Source organism: Nicotiana tomentosiformis, chromosome 3 (genome assembly GCF_000390325.3).
Source record: "Nicotiana tomentosiformis chromosome 3, ASM39032v3, whole genome shotgun sequence".
Classification (NCBI taxonomy): Eukaryota; Viridiplantae; Streptophyta; class Magnoliopsida; order Solanales; family Solanaceae; genus Nicotiana; species Nicotiana tomentosiformis.
The window spans coordinates 53,100,638-53,108,688 of NC_090814.1; positions in this window are offsets into that span (position 1 = coordinate 53,100,638).

An 8,051-nucleotide genomic window follows, 5' to 3' on the forward strand; every position below is an offset into this window, starting at 1 on the left:
TATCAGACCTGTATGTGATAGGGTGACATGGGATCACCCCCGGGTATGTGCATGGGTAGTTACACAGCGATTTGATGACTTTTGGAACAACTCTGGGCACGTTCGAGGACGAATATATGTTAAAGTGGGGGAGGATGTAACGACCCGACCGGTCATTTTGAACATTTGCACTTTGCTCGGTTGTTTGAGGGCATGAGTAGCTCTGTAGGATGTACTTTGACTTGTGTGAATCGTAGGTTTTGGTTTGCAGGTATTTCAGAATCGAATTGGAAGAAAGAATTTCATTGTTGAAGCTTTAAGTTGGGAGAGTTGACCAATTTGACTTTTTAGCATTTGACCTTGGATTGGAATTCCGATGGTTCCATTAGCTTCGTTAGGTATTTTGGACTTAGAAGCGCGTCCAGAATATAATTTGGAGGCCCATGGTAGAATTAGTCTTGAATTGGTGAAAGTTAGAAATTCGGCGATTTCGGTCGGTAGTGGAAAAATTGATATCGGGGTCGGAATGGAATTCCGGAAGTTGGAGTAAGTTCGTAATGTCATTTGTGATGTGTGTGCAACATTTGAGGTCATTCGAACGTGGTTTGGTTGATTTCGGCATCGGTTGTCGAATATGAAAGTTTAGAAGTTCTTAGGCTTGAATCCAAGGGTAATTTTGTGTTTTAATGTTGTTTTGAGTGATTCGAAGATTCGACTAAGTTTGTATGGTATTTTAGGATTGGTTTGTATGTTTAGTTGAGGTTCTGGGGGGTCGGGTGTGTTTCGGGATGAGTTTTGAGCGAGTCTGGTCATTTTCGAAACTCAAATATGGTTCTGGTGCTTGGAATTTCGCAGACCGCAACAGAATTTCGCGGCCGCGCTATCTACAAAGAATTTTGAGATTATTAAAAAACGAAAGTTGTAGCCCTTTATGTCTAGTTTCTAGAAAGATAAAGAAGTCATCATTTGGACATATGTAGAGAAAGTTAATTCCAAAATACTAAAGCCTGGCAGTGCAGCCACCAAAAGTGCGGCCTCACTAGTTTTTCGCGACCGCAGGACCTGGTAGGCACTTCCGCGCTCAAACTTTCACGAACCGCGAAGTGGGAGATCAGAGGTGCACTATATAAATAGGGTTTAGGGTATTATTTCACATTTTGGACCTAGGGAGCTCGGTTTGTGGCTATTTTTCATGGGTTTTTCAAGAAATTCATCGAGGTAAGTGATTCTAACTCGAATTTGGTTAATATACATGAATATATCAATGATTTCATCATTTGATTAGTACTTTGAGGTGGAAATTTGGGGAAAATTGTAGAAACTTCATAAAATAAATTTTTGGGATTTGAATGTCAATTCGAAGTCAGATTTGAGTGAAACTATTATGGTTGGACTCATGAGTGAATGAGTGTTCGTAATTTGTGACTTTTACCAGATTCCGAGACGTGGGTCCAAGGGCCGGGTTTGAGCCAATTTCAGGTTTTGGGCTAATTTGATAGTTTTTCTTGCGGAATTCATTCCATTAGCATATATTGATGGTATTGTACTGATTGTGAATAGATTCAGAGTATTTAGAGGCCGATTCGAGAGGCAAGAGCATTGCGGGGTAGAGATTTGACCGGTTTGAGGTAAGTAACGATTGTAAATCTAGTCTTGAAGGTATGAAACCCCGGATTTGGTATCATTCTACTATTTTGAAGTGACGCACATGCTAGGTGACAGGCGTGTGGGCGTGCACTATTGGGGATTGTGACTTGGTCCATCCCGTAGCAACTGTAAAGTTGCATATTTTGTTGAAACTATATGATACTTATATGTTTTAGAAAGAGTTTCTATAAATTGGGTTGAATACCATGTTTGGGCCTTGTGCCAATGCTGTTTGGACCCTTAGGGCCTTTTCTTACTATCCTATCATTGTTTTCGATTAAAAATCTATACTCAGTCATGGTTATACCTGTTTACTGCATAACTCAATTTTTCTTACTCTATTTTGATGCATATAAATGTTGTTTTGGGCTGAGTACCCTGGTTTTACTAAAATGCCCAAGTAGCTTGAGAGGTTTATGACTAAGTGAGGCCGAGGCCCTGATTTGTGAGGATATTTATGGGATCGGGTTGAACGCCACAACATGTTTGATATAGGCCGAGGGCCTGAGTGATTTATGCCATGATTTGTTTTGATATAGCGCTTGGGCTGAATGAGCCCCTCCGGAGTCTGTACACACCCCTAGTGAGCGCAGGTACCTACTGAGTGAGAGTGTCAAGTGCTGAGTGACTGGGAGGCATGAGTAATTGTGAGGTATACCCGTGTGGCATGAGTGATTGTGAGGTATGCCCGAGTGGCATGAGTGATTGTGAGATATGCCCGAGAGGCAGGAGTGATTGTGAGGTTTTCCCGAGGGGCTGTATACGAGTGATGTTGCCCGAGGGGCTGTTTATGATTTCATCATTTTTGCTCACCTTGCATTGAGACTTTGTTTGAAAACTGTTGAAAAATATCTTTAAATGATTTACTGGAACTAGGTTTAAACGAGATGTTTTGATTCAAACCCTGAATTTAAAAGCATGTGGTATTTTACTGAGATTCCATAATATGAACTTTAAATGCTTATTGCTCATCACTACTACTCAGTCTTTATTTATTGTTGTTACTTATTGAGTTGGCGTACTCACGTTACTCCCTGCACCTTGTGTGCAGATCCAGGTGTAGCTGGACACGATAGCGGCTATAGACTGTTCTGGTTGCAGATTTTCTCGGGGATAGCAAGGTAGCTGCCTGGCGATCGCAGCCCTTTTCTTCTCCCTCCTATCTTTCTTTAGTTGTATTTAGCTATTTTCTAGACAATGTTAGTCTTGATATTATCAAACAAATTATAGTAGATGCTCATGACTAGTGACACCCCGATGTTAGGCTTTTCTTCTCTGCACTTTTGGTTTGATTTGAACTCCTTTACGGAGGTTATTTTTTTAATGCTAAATAGCCTTGAAATTATCTTTGAAATGAAGATATCGGTTTGTTTTGGAATGAGTCGCCTTGCCTAGTTCCACGATAAGCGCCATCATGACAGGTTAGATTTTTGGGTCGTGACAGATTGATATCAGAGCCCTAGGTTACATAGGTCTCACGAGTCATGAGCAGGTTTAGTAGACTCTTGCGGATCGGTACGGAGAAGTTTGTACTTATCTTCGAGTGGATGTAGAACCTTTAGGAAAATTTCACTTTCTTGTATTCTATCGTGCGGAATTGATTCAGCTTGAAACATAACTCCTTGAATTCCTTCCACGCATTTGTATGTGCACATGAGCGCTCGGTATCGGTTGTGCATCGATTACCTGTGATTCTATGAACAAGGTTGGGATGTGTATTCTGTGTTTGTAGTGGTGGGCCAGTCTAGAGGACTTGATGACTCAGGTAAAGGAATTTCTGGACACAAGTTCTATTACACTCTATGGTTATAGGAGGACCATAAAATAATTGAGTGGTTATTCACGAAGAATGTAGTGTACATGGAGCGAGAATTTGCTCGGTTGTGTAGGAGTGTGGGTTACTCTTTATTTCCCTTGGGTGTTGGTGTGCTAATGAGGCACATGTCGTTTCGGTCCGTTTGGTCGGTTAATTCGAGATTTGAGTAGAGTGGATGACTCTCAAGAATGGTTCTAATGGATTCAATATTTATATGCAGCGATTTGGAATTTTCAAGATTTATATATATGGCTAGAAAACTGGGAGTTGCATTGAATGGTGTCGAGACTCGTGACATTTTATATCATTGTGAATTATGCATTCAGTATCAAAAAGGTGAAGGAAACAGTCTTAAGTTCACATAATGTCTCTTTCGAGTAAGCATTTTTGGTTGTGGAACCTTTGGGATACATAAAAAGGGAATTCATCGGCTTATAAGCCTTAGGGCGGTGTGATTCTATGCTAGAGTTTGTGGGGCAAGTTTTAGTTAAGGATAGTAGTATTCTAACAAGGAAAAAGTAGCAATTTGAAGGCAATTTGGAAAGGACTTGGAGAAATAGGACAGCTTGGTAGTAGGTTAGGTTAACACAGTAATGTGTATGATCGGTTCTTTAGGTACTTATGACGTGGCTAGTATCTATAGGTGTTTCGTGGCAATGCTCTCGGATTTTCCAACCTGTGTAGCTTGGTGGAGTTAGAGGAATTCAGTTAAGATAGCTTGGTTATGTGCAAATGGATTTCAAAGTGTTCATGATGGTTTCTACCATGGTTTGAACCGAATATTTTCTACTGGTGTACGGAACGTGTTGTGTGTTATGATTTCCTCCTAGAAATAAGCAAGAAAGAGGTTTCTGACTAATAATGTATGTACTGATTGTGAATAGATCCGGAGCATTTGGAGGCCGAGTGGAGAGGCAAGAGCATTGCGTGATAGAGATTTGATCGGTTTGAGGTAAGTAACGATTATAAATCTAGTCGTGAGGACATGAAACCCCGGATTTGGTATCATTCTACTATTTTGAAGTGACGCACATGCTATGTGACAGGCGTGTGGGCGTGCACTGTTGGGGATTGTGACTTGGTCCGTCCCATAGCAATTGTAAAGTTTCATATTTTGTTGAAACTATATGATACTTATATGTTTTAGAAAGAGTTTCTGTAAATTGGGTTGAATGTCATGTTTGGGCCTTGTGCCAATGCTGTTTGGACCCTTAGGGGCCTTTTCTTACTATCCTATAGTTGTTTTTGATTAAAAATCTATACTCAGTCATGGTTATACCTGTTTACTGCATAACTCAGTTTTTCTTACTCTATTTTGATGCATATAAATGTTGTTTTGGGCTGAGTACCCTGGTTTTACTGAAATGCCCAAGTGGCTTGAGAGGTTTATGACTGAGTGAGGCCGAGGCCCTGATTTGTGAGGATATTTATGGGATCGGGTTGAACGCCACAACATGTTTGATATAGGCCGAGGACCTGAGTGATTTATGCCATGATTTGTCTTGATATAGTGTTTGGGCGGAAGGAGCCCCTCCGGAGTCTGTACACACCCCTAGTGAGCGCAGGTACCTACTGAGTGAGAGTGTCGAGCGCTGAGTGACTGGGAGGCATGAGTAATTATGAGGTATGCCTGTGTGGCATGAGTGACTGTGAGGTATGCCCGAGTGGCATGAGTGATTGTGAGGTATGCCCGAGAGGCATGAGTGATTGTGAGGTTTGCCCGAGGGGCTGTATACGATTGATGTTGCCCGAGGGGTTGTTTATGATTTCATCATTTTGCTCACCTTGCATTGAGACTTTGTTTGAAAATTGTTGAAAAATATCTTTAAATGATTTTACTGGAACTAGGTTTAAACGAAATATTTTGATTCAAACCCTGAATTTAAAAGCATGTGGTATTTTACTGAGATTCCATGATATGAACTTTATATGCTTATTGCTCGTCACTACTGCTCAGTCTTTATTTATTGTTGTTACTTATTGAGTTGGCGTACTCACGTTAATCCCTTCATCTTGTGTGCAGATACAGGTGTAGCTGGACACGATAGCGGCTGTTGACTGTTCCGATTACAGAGTTTCTCGGGGATAGCAAGGTAGCTGCCTGGCGATCGCAACCCTGCTGTTCTCCCTCCTATCTTTCTTTAGTTGTATTTTTCTATTTTCCAGACTATGTTATTATTGATATTGTCAGATGAATTGTAGTAGATGCTCATGATTAGTGACACCCCGATGTCGGGCTTTTCTTCTCTGAAATTTTGGTTTGATTTGAACTCCTTTACGAAGGTTTTTTTAATGCTAAATAGCCTTGAAATTATCTTTGAAATGAGATATCGGTTTGTTTTGGAATGAGTCAGCTTACCTAGTTCTATGATAGGCGCCATCACGACATGTTAGGTTTTTGGGTTGTGACAGATTGATATTAGAGCCCTAGATTACATAGGTCTCACGAGTCATGAACAGGTTTAGTAGAGTCTTGCGAATCGGTATGGAGACGTCTGTACTTATCTTCGAGAGGCTGCAGAACCCTTAGAAAAATTTCACTTTCTAGTATTCTATCATGCAGAATTGATTCAGCTTGGAACATAACTCCTTGAATTCCTTCCACGCCTTCGTATACGCACATGAGTGCTCGGTATCGATTGTGCATCGACGACTTGTGATTCTATGAACAGGGTTGGGATGTGTATTCTTTTTTGTGGTGGTGGGCCAGTCTGGAGGACTTGAGGCCATGGTTAGACCGCAGCTTAGGCTCGGTTGTAACCTATACATTTGGACTCATATGTCCGATAATGTCCCCACGAGTGGAATTTGTGGCTCGATGAGTGGTAGAATGGCTTTGTGGTGAGTATGACGTAACTGCGGAAGGTGTTAAGATGATGTGAATGTGATGAGAAGTGTTTTCTTGAAATGTAGAGGAAGGCCATTGGGTGCTTCATTTTCATTTTGATGTGACGTACGATCTCGAGTGTGAATGTTTTGAAGGATCTTTCACGTTGTTAAATTTTGGGGCAAATTAAATTCCCATGCATGTCAATGAGTTTGGACTCAAGAAGAGTAAGTGGTTTTGTAATAATGGTGGTTATGAATGGGTATTTTGATGTTAATGGCTCGAGAAAGATAATCTTCGAAGAGACTTAGAGTCGGTAACCTTCTATTGGTTCTGGTACGAAAGAGATGCATTTTGAGTTGATGCAGCAATTGGGCAGCAAAGTATGAGAGAAGACATGACGGGAAGCGTTTCGCGGTGGTTGAAGTACTAGTGGGTCAAGTAGGAGAAGTAGAGGTTGAGAAGTTTCTTAAAGGAGATGATTTAACCGAAGTAAGAGTGGCAGATTAGCATATGAATTCACTGGTAGGGTAGTCATGCGCCTTAAGAAATGTAGAATGGTTTGGAATCGTGTTAGTATGTGATTTGTCATGCAGACTCTATTTGGAGTGATGGTTACTGTACAACGGAAGATTAAATATGGCAGAAATGAGTGTGTTTGAAATGAAGAGAAGCGTGAAGATCTGATTATCGTGTCAGGTGCAATATGACTTGAGTTCGGAAGGTATTGTTGAACGTACAGTTGATGTTAATAGGGAAAGTGCAGACTTATACCAATGGTGGGCGAGCATGAACTCATGAGAATTTGCTAGCGACTCAGAGTTTATAATGGAATTCTTATGCTTGTCACATGATGGCATAATAGATGTGTTGTGTTGTACGTGAATAGGATTTACATGTACAAGGTCACAGTTCAGTTTTGAAGGGAATGACATAAATTCTTAGGCAGCATGGACGGTTTCAGATGACTAGGTAAATGATATTACTATTTGGTATGGCTTGATGAGAGTGTACATTTCAGAAGGGGTAGTTTGTTTTGATTTATGGGTACTTCGCTGGTCTTGCGGCACTCTCCCGATTGATCGACTGCTGATATTCAAATTTTTTCCTGGTGGCACGAAAGAATTTTTAAAGTATTTCTCGTGGGATGATTGTGTATGAGAGAGGTGTTAGGCATTCAGGCGCTGGAGGTGGAATCAAATATGGTGATTCGTGTGTTCTATGGAATTGGACATTGGGAGTTCTCATGAGCAGATTGTTTCATGGTTGTGGACTGTGAAGTCGTGGCTGGAGCTAGCCAGGTGATAGAATATGTTATGATTTAGTCATTGTGAACTTTCAGAGGTTATTTATCTATTGGTGCCTCACTAGAGTTGATTTGGGGCCCATTGGTAGGCTCAATTAGGATGTGTATTCTACACCGAGCTGGATTGGTTGGCTCTATACTGCTATTGTTGAAGGATGTGCCATTCGGTTAATGTGAAGCTTATTCATGTTCTGAAATGATCTGTAAGTTACTCTTCTATGCTACTGGGAGTTGTGATTCGTTGGTTACATGTACATATGGTGCGGTTCTATTGTGGCCTTATAGCGAAATTTGAGCGAGAATAGTATTGGATATTGCTTGGTTGATGGCATATTGGTCATGTCATTTCGGGTTTTGTGTGGAATGGTGTCGTTTTCTTCTCCATGGTTATGGTAATGCACATTGGGTACTTGATGTCGAATTACGCATGGTTATTGATTTTAGCAGGGTGGCTTGAGGTGTTTCATATGGACCAG